General features: G+C 39.7%; 1 long non-coding RNA gene across 1 annotated transcript in view; it reads left to right on the forward strand.

Moving 5' to 3' along the window:
• The first annotated feature begins 381 nt into the window (after window positions 1-381).
• The window catches only part of LOC112616500, a 220,332-nt gene continuing 199,849 nt past the window's right edge, over window positions 382-20,864 (forward strand). Inside the window, exons 1-2 of the long non-coding RNA XR_003117648.1 lie at window positions 382-1,012; window positions 13,508-13,609. This is a non-coding gene — a long non-coding RNA (uncharacterized LOC112616500). The remainder of the gene's footprint in view (window positions 1,013-13,507; window positions 13,610-20,864) is intronic.

The raw sequence follows: 20,864 nt of genomic DNA on the forward strand, positions 1-20,864 counted from the left end.
CATTTATGTACATCTTATTTCCCTTCCAGAAACCCAGGGGTTAATGTCAAAAGGGCAACGTTCGTCCAGCAGCTGCCACACTGTTGCCTAGCAACCATTAGGGGCAGCTGAGAATTATTGCACAAGCCTTTGTGGGAACATGGTTTGACCCAACCATCAGAGGGCAGAGTAAATGATAATAATAATAATATATATAAATACCCTTTATTAAATATAAAAGCAGGATTTGATTCTGTTTTACAGAACACCATATTCTTGTTTATTTTCCTATAAAGAATTTACACTTGCTTTAAGAAATTTCAGCTTTTTCTCCCCTCTCTTTCACAGTGGTTTGGTCCTGCTACTTAAAACAGCATCCCTTATCATCAATCCTCCACAGGGGTCTGACTCTGTCTTACAGATTACTAGACCCTTTACAATCTTCATCTTCCTCTTCTTTTCCTTCCCTCTCCCAGAGTGGTTTGATGGCACCTTATAGAAAAGCATCTCCATTCAACAATCTATGCATCTCAGTGGTCTGATTCTGTCTGGAGAGCATCAGCATATTTCCTCCTTCTGTCTCACACCAGTGATTTGATCCTGCGTTACTGAGCATCAGTTTATTTTAGCTCTTCCCCTGGGGTCCACAGTAGTTTGATCTTACCTCTTGGACTTTCTTATCCCCCCTCCAGCACCACCACCACAAATGGTATGATCCTTAGCATCAGGTCCTTTTTCTCCCCCAACTGGTCTTCTAAGCAGATTGAAGCTGCTTCATCTCATTCCTGATTTGTCCTGATTCCCTCAGTGGCTTGCTCCTGCATTAGTAATGTAAAATGGCCCAAATGGGTTTAAAATGGTCAGAAGTTGGTCTCGATCAGTTCAAATATTTTTTGACGAAGAAACTCAGTTCTGGTCAGTACAAATCTATTTTGACCAGTTTAAACCAGTTCTGCAGAACTCGAGCCTGTGGTCAGTAAACCCAGGAAGATGGCTGAAGACTATGCTGATCCAAGCCAAAGCAAAGAATCAGGTACTTAACAGAAGTTGATACTCAGCTGAGAACCAAAATAGAAAACAGATCAAATAAGAAGACAGGGAAATACAGGGGCCAGGGTTGGTTGAGGGGAGATGCAAAAGAGGCTAGTTGCACCCAAAGTTGGACAACGTTTTTTTCTTTTTTTTTCTTTTTTTAGAGATGAGAGGCCATTTTGAGGAGGTAATGCAGAGTTTAGGGCTTTGCCTTGGTTTGTCTGGGAAGCAGTATGTGACCTCACAGCATCCAGTAGTTTCATCTGGCTGGAGCTGAGACTAGGTTGTATGTGGCCCCAATGATTCTTGGCTCTGCATGCCAGCTCCTGAAGGCATTCTTTGTGTCTGGTCTCACATCAGGCCAAAGTTAGTGGAATACCAAACCATGAATGACAACTTTTCCATCTTTTTAACTGTAGCAGGTCATAACACTGTGTATCTGTTTAGGGATGCTATTTAGGGTAGAAGGAGGGATTGGTAAATCTTGAAGAAAAGAGCTAATTATAATAGGTACAGCATGAAGTGAATGACTCAGCTAATTAGAATTGAGTTGAGGAGCATACCTTGCGATGTTTTAGAGAGCTGTGTAAGAGAAAGTGGTAGAACAGTATCTAATCTCTCATACTTAGAACAGTATCTAATCTCTCATCTGCAAGACTGGCTATCTATTTCCGTGTTGTTTGTGGGCTGAGGTAGAAATTGGCCTGCGTTATCTGGATTTCTCCCATGTGGTTGCCTTTCTGTCCTTTGCTGGGACTGCAATGTGAAGGGTAGGGGCTGAAAAACATGGAGAATGAAGAAAGAATTTTCATAGATTGCAGCATTTCTAATTTGGGCACAATCTCTGCAGTGAGACACTGGGCCAGATGCTTTGATAATGACTGAGATAATGCTACAAGATTGAAGGTGGGGTTGGAGCTCTGTTTGCTGCAATATGTGTCAACATCTATTCTGCAGATGGATGAGGCTCTATGGCTGTATACCTGAAAGGTTAAAAAGAAAGGACTTTAGCATGGCATAGAAACTTGGCTGCTTGGAAAGGAAACTTATTCTTTTGTGAGATAACTTGGCTTAGGAACTTGTGAGTTAGTGGCTTTAGTTAGCCACTGCCTGTTTCCGGACAGGGAGGACGTCAGGCATTTTAATCAAGGCAGTCGAATGGCACTTCGAAATGCTGAGGTAGAAAACAAAGCAGAAGATTTGGAGTCAGATTAGAGCAGCTTTGACTCCTAGTTCTACTATTTGTTATGTGGACTTTGAGTAAATTAACCTCATAGAGACTTGGTTTCCTTACTTGTAAAATAAAGTTAATATTATCTGTCCTAAAAGATAAGAAGCTTAGCGTTTCATGCCTTGTGGTGCAAAGTAGCTGTTATTTAACTTTTTTTTTGGATCAAACTAGATTGTGTGACAGAGATAATTATTATTATTATATTTCAATTTTTTAAATTATTATACTTTAAGTTCTAGGGTACATGTGCACAACGTGCAGGTTTGTTACATATGTATACATGTGCCATGTTGGTGTGCTGTACCCATTAACTCGTCATTTACATTAGGTATATTTCCTAATGCTATCCTTCCCACCTGTCCCCTCTCTACAACAGGCTCCAGTGTGTGATGTTCCCCTTCCTGTGTCCAAGTGATCTCATTGTTCAATTCCCACCTATAAGTGAGAACATGCGGTGTTTAGTTTTCTGTTCTTGCAATAGTTTGCTGAGAATGATGGTCTCCAGCTGCATCCATGTTCCTACAAAGGACACAAACTCATCCCTTTTTATGACTGCATAAAATTCCATGGTGTATATTTGCCATATTTTCTTAATCCAGTCTGTCACTGATGGACATTTGGGTTGATTCCAAGTCTTTGCTATTGTGAATAGTGCCGCAATAAACATACGTGTGCATGTGTCTTTATAGCAGCATGATTTATAATCCTTTGGGTATATACCCAGTAGTGGGATGGCTGGGTCAAATGGTATATCTAGTTCTAGATCCTTGAGGAATCGCCACACTGTTTTCCATAATGGTTGAACTCGTTTACAGTTGCACCAACAGTGTAAAAGTGTTCCTATTTCTCCACATCCTCTCCAGCACCCGGTGTTTCCTGATTTTTTAATGATTGCCATTCTAACTGGTGTGAGATGGTATCTCATTGTGGTTTTGATTTGCATTTCTCTAATGGCCAGTGATGATGAGCATTTTTTCATGTGTCTGCTGGCTGTATGAATGTCTTCTTTTGAGAAGTGTCTGTTCATATCCTTTGCCCACTTTTTGATGGGGTTCCTTGCTTTTATCTTGTAAATTTGCTTGAGTTCTTTATAGGTTCTGGATATTAGCCCTTTGTCAGATGAGTAGATTGCAAACTTTTTCTCCCATTCTATAGGCTAGCTGTTCACTCTGATGGTAGTTTCTTTTGCTGTGCAGAAGCTCTTTAGTTAATTAGATTTCATTTGTCAATTTTGGCTTTTGTTGCCATTGATTTTGGTGTTTTAGACATGAAGTCCTTGCCCATGCCTATGTCCTGAATGGTATTACCTAGGTTTTCTTCTAGGGTTTTTATGGTTTTAGGTCTAACATTTAAGTCTCTAATCTATCTTGAATTAATTTTCATATAAGGAGTAAGGAAAGGATCCAGTTTCAGCTTTCTACTTAAGGCTAGGCAATTTTCCCAGCACCATTTATTAAATAGGGAATCCTTTCCCCATTTCTTGTTTTTGTCAGGTTTGTCAAAGATCAAATGGCTGTAGATCTGTGGTATTATTTCTGAGGGCTCTGTTCTGTTCCATTAGTCTGTGTCTGTTTTGGTACCAGTACCATGCTGTTTTGGTTACTGTAGCCTTGTAGTATAGTTTGAAGTCAGGTAGTGTGATGCCTCCAGCTTTGTTCTTTTGGCTTAGGATTGTCTTGGCAATCCAGGGTCTTTTTTGATTCCATATGAACTTTAAAGCAGTTTTTTCCAATTCTGTGAAGAAACTCATTGGTAGCTTAATGGGGACAGCATTGAATCTATAAATTACCTTGGGAAGTATGACCATTTTCACAGTATTGATTCTTCCTATCCATGAGACTGGTATGTTCTTCCATTTGTTCGTGTCCTCTTTTATTTCACTGAGCAGTGGTTTGTAGTTCTCCTTGAAGAGGTCCTTTGTATCCCTTGTATGTTGGGTTCCTAGGTATTTTATTCTCTTTGAAGCTATTGTGAATGGGAGTTCATTCATGATTTGGCTCTCTGTTTGTCTGTTATTCGTGTATAGGAATGCTTGTGATTTTTGCACATTGATTTTGTATCCTGAGACTTTGCTGAAGTTGCTTATCAGCTTAAGGAGATTTTGGGCTGAGACAATGGGGTTTTTTAAATATACAATCATGTCATCTGCAAACAGGGACAATATGACTTCTTCTTTTCCTTTCTTCTGCCTGATCGCCCTAGCCAGAACTTCCAACACTATGTTGAATAGGAGTGGTGAGAGAGGGCATCCCTGTCTTGTGCCAGTTTTCAAAGAGAATGCTTCCAGTTCTTGCCCATTCTGTATGATATTGGCTGTGGGGTTGTCATAAATAGCTCTTATTATTTTGAGATACCTTCCATCAATACCGAATTTATTGAGAGTTTTTAGCATCAAGGCTGTTGAATTTTGTCAAAGGCCTTTTCTGCATCTATTGAGATAATCATGTGGTTTCTGTCTTTGGTTCTGTTTATATGCTGGATTACGTTTATGGATTTGTGTATGTTGAACCAGTCTTGCATCCCAGGGATGAAGCCCACTTGATCATGGTGGATAAGCTTTTTGATGTGTTGCTGGATTTGGTTTGCCAGTGTTTTATTGAGGATTTTTGCATCGATGTTCATCAGGGATATTGGTATGAAATTCTCTTTTTTTGTTGTGTCTCTGCCAGGCTTTGGTATAAAGATGATGTTGGCCCATAAAATGAGTTAGGGAGGATTCCCTCTTTTTCTATTGATTGGAATAGTTTCAGAAGGAATAGTTACCAGCTCCTCCTTATACCTCTGGTAGAATTCGGCTGTGAATCTGTCTGGTCCTGGACTTTTTTTGGTTGGTAGGCTATTTATTATTGCCTCAATTTCAGAGCCTGCTATTGGTCTATTCAGGGATTCAACTTATTCCTGGTTTAGTCTTGGTAGAGTGTAAGTGTCCAGGAAATTATCCACATCTTCCAGATTTTCTGGTTTATTTGCATAGAGGTGTTTCTAGTATTCTCTGATGGTAGATTTTATTTCTGTGGGATTGGTGGTGATATCCCCTTTATCATTTTTTATTGCATCTATTTGATACTTCTCTCTTTTCTTCTTTATTAGTCTTGCTAGCAGTCTATGAATTTTGTTGATCTTTTCAAAAAACCATCTCCTGGATTCATTGATTTTTTGGAGGGTTTTTTGTGTCTCTATCTCCTTCAGTTCTGCTCTGATCTTAGTTATTTTTTGCCTTCTGCTGGCTTTTGAATGTGTTTGCTCTTGCTTCTCTAGTTCTTTTAATTGCGATGTTAGGGTATCAATTTTAGATCTTTCCTGTTTTCTCTTGTGGGCATTTAGTGCTATAGATTTCCCTCTACACACTGCTTTAAATGTGTCCCAGAGATTCTGGTATGTTGTATCTTTGTTCTCATTGGTTTCAAAGAGCATCTTTATTTCTGCCTTCATTTCGTTATGTACCCAGTAGTCATTCAGGGGCAGGTTGTTCAGTTTCCATGTAGTTGAACAGTTTTGATTGATTGTCTTAGTCCTGAGTTCTAGTTTGATTGCACTGTGGTCTGAGAGACAGTTTGTTATAATTTCTGTTCTTTTACATTTGCTGAGGAGTGCTTTACTTCCAACTATGTGGTCAGTTTTGGAATAAGCACAATGTGGTGCAGAGAAGAATGTATATTCTGTTGATTTGGGGTGGAGAGTTCTATAGATGTCTATTAGGTCTGCTTGGTGCAGAGTTGAGTTCAATTCCTGGATATCCTTGTTAACTTTCTGTCTCATTGATGTGTCTAATGTTGACAGTGGGGTATTAAAATCTCCCGTTAATATTGTATGGGAGTCTACGTTTCTTTGTAAGTCTCTAAGGACTTGCTTTATGAATCTGGGTGCTCCTTTATTGGGTGCATATGTATTTAGGATAGTTAGCTCTTCCTGATGAATTGATCCCATTACCATTATGTAATGGCCTTCTTTGTCTCTTTTGATCTTTGATGGTTTAAAGTCTGTTTTTTCAGTGACTAGGATTGCATCTCCTGCTTCTTTTATTTTTGTTTTCCATTTGCTTGGTAGATCTTCCTCCATCCCTTTATTTTGAGCCTATGTGTGTGTCTGTATGTGAGATAGGTCTCCTGAATACAGCAAACTGATGGGTCTTGACTCTTTATCCGATTTGCCAGTCTGTGTCTTTTAATTGGACCATTTAGTCCATTTACATTTAAGGTTAATATTGGTATGTGTGAACTTGATCCTGTCATTATGATATTAGCTAGTTATTTTGCTCATCAGTTGATGCAGTTTCTTCCTAGCATCGATGGACTTTTCATTTTGGCATGTTTTTGCAATGGCTGGTCCCGGTTGTTCCTTTCCATGTTTAGTGCTTCCTTCAGGATCTCTTGTAGGGCAGGCCCGGTGGTGACAAAATCTCTAAGCATTTGCCTGTCTGTAAAGGATTTTATTTCTCCTTGACTTATGAAACTTAGTTTGGCTGGATATGGAATTCTGGGTTGAAAATTCTTTTCTTTAAGAATGTTGAATATTGGCCCCCACTCTCTTCTGGCTTGGAGAGTTTCTGCCAAGAGATCTGCTATTAGTCTGATGGGCTTCCCTTTATGGGTAACCCGACATTTCTCTCTGACTGCCCTTAACATTTTTTCCTTCATTTCTACTTGGTGAATATGACAATTATATGTCTTGGAGTTGCTCTTCTCGAGGAGTATCTTTTTGGCATTCTCTGTATTTCCTGAATTTGAATGTTGGCCTGCCTTTCTAGGTTGGGGAAGTTCTCCTGGATGATATCCTGCAGAGTGTTTTCCAACTTTGTTCCATATTCCCTGTCAGTTTCAGGCACACCAATCAGACGTAGATTTGGTCTTTTCACATAATCCTATATTTCTTGGAGGCTTAGTTGCTTTCTTTTTACTCTTTTTTCTCTACATTTCTCTCTCGCTTCATTTCATTCATTTGATCTTCAATCACTGATAATCTTTCTTCCAGTTGATCGAGTTGGTTACTGAAACTTGTGCATTTTTCACGTAGTTCTCGTGTCATGGTTTTCATCTCTATTAGTTCTTTTAAGGTCTCTGCATTGATTATTCTAGTTATGCATTCATCCATTCTTTTTTCAAGATTTTTTATTTCTTTGCGCTGGTTACGTAGTTCCTCCTTTAGCTCTGAGAAGTTTGATCGACTGAAGCCTTCTTCTCTCAACTCGTCAACGTCATTCCCTGTTCAGCTTTGTTCCGTTTCTGGCTATGAGCTGTGTTCCTTTGGAGGGGAATATGTGCTCTGATTTTTTGAATTTCCAGCTTTTCTGCACTGCCTTTTTCCCATCTTTGTGGTTTTATCTGCCTTTGGTCTTTGATGATGGTGATATACTGATGGGGTTTTGGTGTGGGAGTCCTTTCTGTTTGTAACTGTCAGGACTCTCAGCTGCAGATGTGTTGGAGTTTGCTTGAGGTCCACTCCAGACCCTGTTTGCCTGGGTATCCTCGGCGGAGGCTACAGAAGATAGACTATTGCTGAACAGCGAGTGTTGCTGTCTGATTCTTGCTCTGGAAGCTTCATCTCAGGGCATACCCAGACATGTGAGGTGTGATGTGTCGGTCTGCACCTAGTGGGGGTTGTCTCCCAGTTAGGCTACTCAGAGGTCAGGGACCCACTTGAGCAGGCAGTCTGTCCATTCTCAGATCTCAACCTCCGTGCTGGGAGAACCACAGCTCTCTTCAAAGCTGTCAGACAGGGACTTTTACATCTGCAGAAATTTCTGCTGCTTTTTGTTTAGTTATGCCCTGTCCCCAGAGATGGAGTCTACAGAGGCAGGCAGGCCTCTTTGAGCTGTTGTGGACTCCACCCAATTCGAGCTTCCTGGTGGCTGTGTTTATCTACTTAAGCCTCAGCAATGGCGGGCGCCCCTCCCCCAGCCTTGCTGCTGCCTTGCAGTTAGATCTCCAACTGCTGTGCTAGCAATGAGGGAGGCTCCGTGGGCATGGGACCCTCCAGGCCAGGTGTGGGATATAATCTCCTGGTGTGCCATTTTCTAAGACCCTTGGTAAAGCGCAGTAGTAGGGTGGGAGTTACTCGATTTTCCAGGTGTTGTGTGTCTCAATTTTCCTTGGCTAGGAAAAGGAATGCCCTTCTCCCTTGTGCTTCCCAGGTGAGGTGATGCCTCACCCTGCTTCAGCTCTCACTGTTCGGGCTGCATCCATGGACCAGCATCAACTGTCCATCATGCCCCATTGAGATGAGCCCGGTACCTCCATTGAAAATGCAGAAATTACCCATCTTCTGTGTCACTCACGCTGGGAGCTGTGACAGAAATGATTATTGTATATGTGTGGAGGAATAATACATATTTAAGTTTGATGAAGATAATTTCTGTTTAATTTTTCAGCACTGTTTCCCTCAAATGAAGCTACCTAACTGTTCTGATGAGCAAAGGAGAAAAGTGCTCATTGAAGTATTTTATAAACCACAAAGCACAATATAGATGTGGGAAATTTTTATTTTTATAATAATACAAAAAGCCATAGCATACAATGTTTTCCAATGTTACAGACTCATAGATTTCTCTGACTCCAGATTCAGCCCTTGTCCTACTTCAGCATCCACTTTTGATTACCAGAAGTCCTGAGATATGACATGCAACCCACGGTGACCCAAGGTGGGGGTTGGGAGGTGGGGATATCACAATATAAGTGTGAACGGAGAGATATGTGTATGAACAGAGTGGAGTATCACAATCTGTCCTGCAGCCATAGACATCTTGGAATTATCTTATTGCATGGCCAATCTGGATTACCTTACCTGGATTCTGTCACCATTACTGAAAACAGCAGGATCAGGTAACGTCGCAACAGGAAGGGAAATGATGTGGGCCTTCAAGAATGTGGAGGTCTTGATTCTGCCATTCATAGTTGGGGTGGTAGGGAGTCAGACAATACGGTAGAGCCTCAGCTTGAAAAATATTAAATTTTAATATATTTGTGGCTATTATAGCCCCTCAGGGACTGTGTCCTGTACTCATATTTGTGGGCTGGGAAATGTGGCCTTTTTGCATACAGTCATTTAACGAATAGATGCGGGAGGTAATGATGATAGTTTATTTATATTGCAGAAAGGAACATGACAAAAATGTTTATTTTTATGACACCCTGGTGAACAAGATGGAGGAAACATAAGCTAGAAGATTATTCCTTTAGTTGGAGTCTGAAAGGTTTTTTAAGTATTACTTATGTTGAGCACTTATTACATACCAGGCATTGTGCTAAGTACTTTATATGTATTAGTCATTTAGCCCTCATAACAGCCCTAGGAGCTCTATATTATTAGCTCCAACATACAGATGAAGAAACCATTTTCAAAAGTTGCTAATTATTTATTCTATGTTTCCCTGAGGTAGGAATTCTTAAAAAGGGCAAGAGATGAGGGCACATTCTCTGAGAGATTTATCAGAATCACTTGGATAAAGGTTTCTCCAAACCACACAGGCTTTTCCCTTTATTGAATTTTCTTCTAAGGAGTCCTGTCACTCCTTGGGTATCTCTGGTGTTTTGTGAGCTATTGTGATTAATGTAAATCGATGGTGGAAAGGTCTGTCAGGTATACTGAGGTAGGAGAAAATTTTGCTTCACTAGTGCAAAGCGAAGTCATTGGTGGTGAGTTGTAGGGCTCTGTACCTGACTTCACCTTGGTTTCAACATTTTAATTAATGGCTTGGATGGAGATGCAATAACAGTATACTCATCAAGTGTTAAGAGAGAACTGTAAAGGGAGGGTAAATATATTTGATGGATGATAGAATCAGGAATCCAAGAATGTACTAAATTGCAAAGATGGTCCAAAAATAACAAAATAAATTTGATAAAAAATATGATATCTTGCACCAGTTTCATAAAACAAATTAAAAATTAAAAAAATAGCAACTCTACAGGATGGGTCTATGTTTAATGTGGCTGCCAAAAAAGTTAATGGAAATTGAGGCTGCATTAATAGTAGTATAGTATCTAGAATGCAGGAGGTGATTACTTCCTTTGTTGCTGAGTTTGTAAAACCATACCTCAAGTATTTTGCTCAGATATGGCAGTTATCTTTCAAAGAGGAACACACACAAAATCGAGATTAAGAAGAGAAGCCTTGAGTCTGGAGTGGGGGCATGGCTACTGTCTTCCAGTTTCTACAGCGTTGTCATGAGAAAGAGAATTTTATTTGTAAGGTTTGACTCCAAGAGACAAAATTAAGATTATTGGGTGGAAGTTACAGCAGAGTTGATTGAAGATGAAATGGGCAGTGGTAGAAGGGATTAAGTTCCCTGTCACAGGAAGCATTTAAGCAGATGCTCGCTGACTACGTGTTATGACTTTAAGTTTGCTATAAGAACTCAAATGCAGCCTGAATTTCTACAGTTAAGTAAATTAAGAATCACCATGAGTGGCATTTCTTCGGGTTTTGTTTTTGTTTTTGCTTTTGCTTTTGAGATCTTGCTCCATTCCCCAGGCTGGAGTGCAGTCGTGGTGTAATTATAGCTCAGTGCAGCCTTGAACTCCTGGGCTCAAGCTATCATGTCTCAGCCTCCTGAGTAGCTGGGACTACAGGCACATGCCACCACACCTGGCTAAATGTTCTTTGGTTGATACTGGGGGCGATGATCAAAAAAATGTATAGGTTAGACCTTGATAGTAGCTGGTGAATCCAAGGAAACCCTGTCATGGCCCATTAAAGGATGACATTGAAGGAAGAGAACATTTATTAAGTACCTAGTATATGCCTGGTGCTCTTACATGCATTATTTCTTAATTCTTTTGTAGATGAGAAAACTGAGGGTCAGAGAGATTAAGTGACAAGTCCAAGGTCATGCAGCTAGTAAGTGACTTTGGGGGGCACATATCAGAACCCTGTGTGGGGAAATATGTCATAGAGTTTCCACTTTTACCTGATTACTTCTCCAGTTGAATAAAGAGCTGGTATTGCCAGAGGTGAGTCAGGGCTGTGTGGACAAGTGCATCATGCTGGGCTGGGTGCCTGGAGTAGATGAGAATATCATGAAGATATATGATCAGCCTTTAGTCCAGCGGGTCCTGGAGAATGGTGTTGGAATGCAGCTGAGCTATTACACAGGCTGAATGGCATGAGCATTTATTCATAATGTCTGTACCTTATACAGAGCTCTGTCTTCCATAGACTCTCATAATGGCACAGCTGTAAAAGAATGTAGAGATCTTTTTTTAAATATCAAGGAAAATGTGATCCAGAGAGTGGAAGGGACTTCTCCAGCTTCTTCCACTTAATAATTTTTGCCCCCGATTTTCAAGGGATTTATTTTTTAAAATGTAATCTAGAACATTCAGGATTCAAGCTTCTTAGAGCAGGAAGGATCAATTCCGCAGTAAAACTTGCTACTCTGTTTCAGAGCTACAAGATATATATGTAATGTTCTGGGTTTTTTTTTTCTCTTTAATATTATAAAAGGCAGTATAACAAAAATGGAAAGAGCATAAGCTTCAGAGTCAGACAGATTAGGTTTAATTTCTCTACTGGGACCCAGGGGAAATTCTTTAACTTCGTTGAGCCTCAGATTCTTCATTTGTGAAAATGGGAAGAATAGTTTTATTTCAGTCAAGTAGAGTTTGAGGTTCCTGTGGAAAATCCACTTGGAGAGATCTAGGGAAGGCTGAAACTCCAGAGAACTATCCCATCTGGATGCATACATTTGAGAATCAATAGCCAAGGAGGAAATATATAAAACCATGACCATAGATGGCATAATAGTTGTACATATTTTGGGGGTACATGTGATGTTTTAACACAAGCATGTGACATGTAATGATCAAAAAAGGGTAATTAGGGAATCCATATCCTCAGTAATTTATTATTTCTTTGTGTTAGGAACATTCCAATTTCACTGTTTCAGTTATTTTGAAATATACAATAAATGATTGTTTACCATAGGCACCCTATCGTGCTACTGAACACTAGCTCTTATTCCTTCTATCTAACTGTATTTTTGTATCTATTAACCAACCCATCTCTATCTCCTGACTTCCTACTACCCTTTCCAGCCTCTTTATAAAACATAGCAACTGTGAATAATAAGAATCAACTGCATATAATAACTATTATCTAACATGTTGATTATATCAAAATACATGTAATTAATAAGAAAAACAGGAAGATCTCAATAAAAATGGGCAAAGGAGGCGTATAAGTTATTAACAGAACAGGAAAAACAAACCATGTATATTAACATTATTGAAAAACTCTTGTCTGGGCGCAGTGTCTCATGCCTGTAATCCCAGCACTTTGAGAGGCCGAGGCGGGCAGATAGCCTGAGGTCAGAGGTTCCAGACCAGCCTGGCCAACATGGCGAAAACCTGTCTCTACTAAAAATAAAAAAGTTAACCGGACATGGTGGTGGGCACCTGTAATCCCAGCTGCTCAGAAAGCTTAGGCAGGAGAATAGCTTGAACCCGGGAGGCGGGGGGTTGCAGTGAGCCAAGATCGTGCCATTGCACTCTAGCCTGGGTGACAGAGTGAGATTCCATCCCCTCTCCCCCCCAAAAAAGGAAAAGAAAAACTAATAATGGCATGTCATTTTTGTCACTTATCAAATTAGAAAAAAATAGAAAAAATAATAGTCTATGCTGGTGAGAGTACAATGAGGTGGTCATTCTTGTACAGTGCCAGTGGATTAGATTGGTACATCATTTTTGGAAGTAGTTTGATGTTATCTATCAACATCTCTAAGCATAGAGATTCAGATAAATAGAGATTCACGTAAAAATTTACATACCTTCAAATAACATTATTTGTAAAAACAAAAATGGGAATAAAAAGAAAAATGCCCCCAAATAGGTGAACAAATATATTACAGATGGAAACAAGATGAGAGACTTACAAAACTATTAAAAATATTTTAAAGAAAACTTAATGACATGGGAAAATGTTCATGATTTAATTGAAATGAATCAGATTATGATACAGATAATGGAGATTAAAATATGCCAAAATCATATGTACAAAAGTAAATCAACATGAAAATAAATAAGTTTATTCAAGAGTAAAGTATATTTTATTTTACATGTCTTTAATTGTTAACCAGGAACTAGGGGGTCTAGAGGATACCCTTACCTGCTGCTTGGTAACCATCACTTTAACATTACTCAGTTGGGCATATTTTAGGAGTGGGACAATGAGTTTTGTCAGAACGAGGATTTGGGTATCACTTTCTCTCCATCCCATGTCTTCCTTTATCTCCCCTCTCCTCCCTCTCTTCCTCCACCTTTTGTAATACAGAGAAAGGTAAGGTTCATTAAGACTTGGGTGGAAAGAGTTAACATGGGCAGAATCTTGGAAGACTTCAGGAAGAAGGTGCAATTCAAACTGAGTCATGAATAGGTAGTGTTTTTCTAGGGGAAAAATGCAGGTTAGATCATAACCTTTTTAGTTTCTAAATGTCAATGATATTACCCTATACAACAAAGGCAATGCCTTTGAGAGGTACTGAGTGGTTTTCCTTTGGGACAACTGTATTTGGAATTTCCTAGTGCCTTTCCTTCAGGTAAGTTTTCATATTCTGAAGCTCTGATCTTGGGATCAATATAGGATAGATACAGAAAAATTTCAAGAATTTGACATTGTTTTGATAAACCAAGTACGTAATATGGGGAGTGGATTAAGGTTGATGGGGTGGTGGAATGGTAGGGTGGCTGGGAGATATTGGGGAGAGGAGAAAGGAACAAATATTGGATGAGCCTGATAATTGTTACCATGCTTATTTAATTTTACCAAATGTACCTAAAAACCGTATGAAGAAGACAGGCATTCCAATTTTGAAGAAGTCATGAGGGCCTAATGGAAGATGGGGTAGTAAAGGTGAGGAGTAGATACATGTGACTTATATTTTGAAAATAAAATTGAAAATAGCAGTGGCAGGTATGGAGGTAATGTTAACTGGCTTAATTGTGATGTACAGAAAACCATTGGGACTCTGGTTAGTAACAGGTTTCCTGTCAATGTTGAGTCTTTGAGCCTGGGTCAGCTTGGGAAGATGGAAAGGCTATTAATGGAGGTAGGGACTTAAGAGAAAGAGTATGTTGGAGGGAAGATGATATTCCCTAATTCTTCAAAGCCTCTTCTGTGCTTGTCAGTTCACACTGCCCTTCTTATTGCATTCTACCATATTGTATAGGCACTCCATATATGTAAATATTTATAAATGCATCTTTGGGAGGATACATAAGGAACTTTTAACAGCGATTGCCTCTAGGAAAGGGAACTTGGTAGGATTAGGAAGAACCCTTACTTTCACTTGCCATTTTTTGAATTATGCATCATATACATGTGTTACCTACTTAAAAAAGAATATTATGAAACAGATGAAAAATAAAATAGGAAAACCTAATACCTCCCCAATACATTTCCATATTCTGCACTTTGTTCACAAAATTCTTCTGTGTCCTGTGCCCTTACTTGTCCATGAAACCCTTCCCTGACCATTCTAATTCATATCCTAGCCTTTCTGACTACTTGGTGTGGGAACCAACCAGAAGAAGGAAATGGGACTAGAAAGTTCAGACTATTCTTGCAGAAGATTAGCGGAGAAAGGAAGGATATTAGGTAATGTGGAACCTTGGGATCCAGAGAGGGTTTCTAATTTAGGTTTTTCCTTATTTGTGACTAGGAGAGATATTTGCACCAGTCTAATAGGTGTAGGGGGAAAGACTGGAGAGAGGGGAGAGAAGTTGAAAACAAAGGAAATGGAGAGGTTGTAAACAGGCTTACCAAAAACTATCAGCCATGTTGGGATAGAGTTGTAAATGAATGTATTTCTAGAGAACTGCTCAGAAATGGTTTTGAAAGCCTGAAAAGCCCTCCTTAAGGAACCAGATTTCAGAACAGGCTTCTCTCTGGCCATTTCCTACAGCAACTCTTCACATTAGTCTTTTTGGGTCTGCTGAGTTCTATCAAGCATTCATTCAACAAATGTTGAATGACCATTATGAGTAAAGGAACGGCACAGGGCAGGGGTTGTGTGGCTTAATTAAATATATTGACTTGACATTCGCAAAGGAAAGAAAGGTTCTGAGAGAAAAAGTTGCTTAAATATAGGTTTTGTGATGAATTCAAGTTCACAGAGCCAATGCAGTGCTTGGTTCCTAGTAGGTGTCCAGTAAGTGTTTGTGACATAATTTGTTTATTGAGGACCTCCTATCAATCAAGCACTGTGCTAGGCTCTGGGACTACATAGATAAGTTATTCAACATCCTACATTTTGAGGTACTTAGGTCTAGTGGTGATTCAGTAGAGTGATTCATATTATGACAAAGGTACAAACAGGGGTAGGAGAGGATCTACCCCAGAAACAGAAACAGATTTCAGTGTGTTGAAGGGTGAAAATGAAAAGAGTAAGTGAAGACGGTGAATATAAACTGTTCTTAAAAAGTTTTTAAACTGTTCTTAAACTGTTTTTAAAAGGCTTGGTTAGAAAGAAAAGGAGAAACAGGGCAACAAACAGAGAAAGAGATAAGGTGGAGGGACTGTTTCTTAAATGATGGGAGGTTTGAGTATATTATTGTGCAGAGGACAAAGAACCATTGGAGAGGGAAGGAGTGAAGATTCGAAGTTAGGACAGTGATCGATGAAAAGAGATGTCTGAATATATAGGAGGAGATGGAAGAGAAAGTTGGCCAGGAACTCTTGAAGAAGTTATCATGTGGCACCAATAACTCTCCTGAAGCAGGAAACCATAAATTTTCAGGTGGTACCAGGTCAAAATGTGGCAAGTTAAAACTAGAGAAAAGAAAATGGTTGCAATAATAGATTACAGAGCCCAGGCAAGTCAGAAAAAATAATTAGGATGGACTGATAAACTGATAGAAACCAAGAGACCATAGAATAGTAGTATGGGTGAGGAAGTAAAAGCCCTTACTGGAAAATAAAAGTAGCTGAAGAGTAGGATACACGAATTTAAGATTTCAGAAGTAGAGCTGTTCTGGATGATGAAAAGACTCTGCTTGGGCCATGGATGTGGATAAATGAAAGTAGAAAAGGTCACTGGAATTGAGTCAAGCAAGTGGGGCTTTATGGTTAATCCCCATGGAAGCCCCTCTGTGATTGCACAAAGATTTGTACCAGAAGTCAAATGTTCAATTTATGTTTGTCAGAAACCAGGAAGTAAAGAGATGTCAGTGATGAGACTTCTTGGCAGGGAAATGCTAGTTGTCTTAGTTGTCATTCACCCACCCTCCCAAATAAAGAGACAGGTGAGAGAAGATGTGCTGCATATCTGTGAGCTTGGCTTCCCCTTCTCTAAGAGCTTCGAAGGGAATGAGATGGCAGACTCGGGCTGCTTAGAGAGTTTAATCTGTGAATGTGTAGTTCAGCCTGTCCTAGTGGCACCAGGTGCATGCAGATGTAGCCAGCAAGGTAAGGCAGTTCAATGTCTGTGGCTAGCTGGAAACATGCAACTCCTCAGAAGTGGTGAGAGGTGTAGGAATGAAGAGGAACTGAGTCACACAAAGGAGATGAAAACAACATGTCTGGGCTGAGTAATTCTCCAGAAAGTGTGGTGAGCTGGCGGTCTGTCCATGTGTTTCCATCATCTTTACAAGAACAGTAGTGAGTAATAACATATGAAACAGTTTATCACTGATGCTTTGAGACGAACATGAGGCAGAGAAGACAAGTTTTCCATGTGTCTAGGAGAGCTTTTGAGGTACAATTTTGGTTACCAACTGTCTCCACAGTTTAGATCTTGAGGTTTAGAATATTTTGGGGAAAATAGTCCAGAGGAAGAGTAGTGACAGCAACTCCTATCTTTGGAGGAACCTGTGAAGAAAACCCAGAGAAAATAGGGAATAGCTTCAGGAAGCCCTAAGCTGTCCTCTTTCACAATGGCAACAATAATAGTGATGATGACAACAGCTGACACTTATGTAGCACTTACTCTATGCCAGGCACTGTTTTAAGCACTTTATTCATATTATTTCTTTCAGTGCTTAAAATAATCCTTTGAGGTAGGTATTAATATCCTACTTTTCCTAAGAGAACAACACATTGTTACAATTCCCAGGATCTCTCCCTACTTACCCCTACTTACTATGGCTTGACTTCTGGGTATGTAACATAGAGGTAGAGACTGGTGGCCTGGCTGAATCTTTGAAGATTATTTTGGCCACATGGTAAAGACCACGCCATGGGAATCAGGTGTTGCTCTGAAGCAAACCTGACAGACAGAGAAGCCTTCACAAAGGTTTTATAAATCCAAAATTATAATTACGTGTGTGTGTGTGTGTGTGTGTGTGTGTTTGTAAATGTAGATTATCTCTGGTATCACAAGGTAACACAAGGAACTTTTAACAGTGTTTTCTTCTAGCAAAGTTAACTGACTTTCAAATTGTATATAACCTTTTGAATATGTTAGAATTGTTTACCATGTGCATGCACTTCCCTTTCAAAATCTAAAACAAAACAAAAACCTCCAAACAAATAGTAAAAGAGAATACATTTCTAATAATCTTTTGAAAACTCCATTTCCTCATCTTCCCATTTTCCCCTAAATAATACTGTCTCACTCCTATGCTTATGACAGGACTTTGGATAAGGGAAAGAAACTTAACAGGAGCGAACAATTTTTACCATGTTTTCTGAGTTGTATTTCATCCGGTAACATTCCAAACAAGCCCATAACAAACCTCAAACGTGTACATTCTCAATTTTGTATTCCAAATATATAATACTGCAAATATGTCCACAACAAATCTCAATAGTATATATTCTATACTTTATATTCCAAATGGAGAAACAAAGAGACATTTGCGACCATTTCTATTTACTTTTATTTGAATGGAGGTTATAACTAGGTTTGAGTTCTAGTGAGTGTTTGCTTTAACTAAAACATTCCATTCCAATTAGCCTGATAGACTTAAAGCAAAGAAAACCATCATGTAGAAGTCTGGCCTTTCAAAAGAATTTTCTGTACCCTTGGAATTCATTGCAAATTCTGTTTTAATATTAGACATGTACACACTTATGCTATATGCACTGGCTTAGTTTTGCCTGTGCTCCTTCATCTTTGTCAATGCCATCTTGCGTCTTCCCTTCAAGGTCATATGCCAGTCCTCCTAAAAGTGAAATTATTTTCCTGGTTCAACTTTCCCACACAGTCCAGAGCCTCTCTGTATTCCCAGCTCAAACTCTTCCTCTCATTTCTGTTTGTCTGAGGGAGCTGTTTATTATTGTTAAGTTTCAAGGTGAATTAAAAAATCTCTAAGGTCACCTCCTGCTCTATAAGTCTTTGGTTCACTTGAAGGAACTATTTCACATTCCAAAGGCAAACCTCCCTCTACTGGTCCTCCTCCTCTACCTTCCTTAGGATTTATTGTCAAGGGTTGAATACACTTATTTTTCTAGGGGCAGCCCAGGGAATTCACACAGCTTAAACCAAAGAAATGGATTATTAACATTAACAGTGAAATGTCTCGTCTCAAAGAGGCTGATGTTCGGGTGGAGGCCTTCATAGTGTCCCTCACATCCATTCACCTTTGTAAACATCTGTTCTTCCCCTAACCTAAGTAAGGAATAGATCAACAAAACAAAACTCCATCATTCTTGTGGAGCCTCCCTTGATGTTCCTCCACATCTCAATATTATCTTTGCACTTTTGAGGTTATCTGCTAAAGCAGGCTTGCTTGGTCTGGTTACTGTGTAGATTACAGCCACATTGTTAAAAAGGCCTCCAAAACATGGACTATTTGAAGCCACCATGCTCTTGAATGGGTTCTTCTGGCTCCAGGTCCCTGGTTGGGGGTTTCATCTTACGTATTTGTACTGCCCCAAAACTAGTTATTGCTGACCTAAGAATCAGATTGAGAATTCTGGGAAAATTAAATCCTTATGCTTTGCCCTAAGGCAAAATGCTCCCTTTTATTACCTTAAGTGCCCTATTTCCATTAACCGCTTTATTTTTCCGGGTGAAAATTAATACCACATTTAAGGAAGATAAAGTCACATGGTCTCCAATACCAATATCAAACATTGAGTGTTACATAGTGGGAAGTAAGAGACAGGAAGAATGGCTCTGCTGTCTGAGGCTAAGGTCCAGGACCTGTAGCACTATTCTAACTTAGGCTAGGTTAGAAGAGATCCCTTGCTTGGAAAGTTGGAACACACACACGCATGTGTGTACACCCTCCCCCCGACACCCGCATGCCCTGGACACACACACACACGTAAAATTGTCTCAGGCTTCTCTTCTAAACAGATGGCAGGACAACAAAAGGGAGAAGTAGAGGGCTCTGGTAGGACCTGGAATGATGTTTTCTCCTCTTCTTAGTCCTACGGGTGATCCAGCTGTGTCCTAGCTGGTAAAGTCTACTTGGTCCTGGTGTCAACATTAATTGACAGCAATGGCAAAAGCCTACAGATGACTGAGTCACATAATCAGAAAGATGCTCTAGAGGTTTTTTAATTGACCCAATTCTTCTTTCCTCTGCCCTTGGCTCCCATGAAGGATTATACCTAAAACAAGCTCTTACCTGCAGAACTTGTCAGGAAAGGCTCTAGGATTATTATTTTCATTGCCACTCAGGGAAAGCGGAGTACAAAAAAGCAAAGTAATTGGCAACTCAGCTTTACTTGCCAGCCTGGCTGCACATGAGATTAGGCTTGGAATGTCAACTTTCCAGAAAACACACATGGACAGAGAGAAAACAACTAAGAAGAGAATGAGGACAGAATGGGGTCTTCAAATAAGCCATCTGAGTTGTGAAGCTTCTGGTGTCTCCCTGCTGCCTTCTATCTATATGAAAATTTCACTTCTGATAAAGTCTCCCTCCCCAAGGTCTCTAGGCCCCCAATCACTTCTTACTCATGGTTCTCAGTAGCTCTCTGAGCTTTGGGACAAACAGCTTGGGGATGAGTGCACACACATATGTCCATTTTGTAGGACACTTCTTCAATCATAACCAGAGAAAGAAATTTTTTTAAAAAATTTCTTCTAAAAAATGGGATACATATGCAGAACGTACATGCTTGCTAAATAGGTATATGTATGTCATGGTGGTTTGCTGCACCTATTGACCCATCCTCTAAGATCCCTTCCCTCACCTCCCACCTCTTAATAGGCCCTGGTGTGTGTTATTCCCCTCTCTGTGACCATTGTTCTCAATGTTCAACTCCCACTTATGAGTGAGACGTTGCAGTATTTGGTTTTCTGTTCCTGTGTTAGTTTGCTAAGGATGATGACTTCCAGCATGATCCGTGTTCCTGCAAAGGGCATGATATCATTCTTTTTATGGCTGCATAATATTCCATGGTGTATATGTACCACATTTTCTTTATCCAATCTAACATTGATGGGCATTTGGGTTGGTTCCATGTCTTTGCTATTGTAAATAGTGCTGCAATATACACACATGTCTATGTTTCTTTATAGTAGAATGATTTATATTCCTTTGGGTATACGCCCAGTAATGGAATTGCTGGGTCAAATAATATTTCTGGTTCTAGATCCATGAGGAATCACCCCCACTGTCTTCCACAATGGTTAAACTAATTTGTATTCCCACCAAGAGTGTAAAAGCACTCCAATTTCTCCACAGCCTCGCCAACATCTGTTGTTTCCTAACTTTTTAATAATGGCCATTCTAAC

The sequence above is a fragment of the Theropithecus gelada genome, chromosome X (genome assembly GCF_003255815.1).
Source record: "Theropithecus gelada isolate Dixy chromosome X, Tgel_1.0, whole genome shotgun sequence".
Lineage (NCBI taxonomy): Eukaryota > Metazoa > Chordata > Mammalia > Primates > Cercopithecidae > Theropithecus > Theropithecus gelada.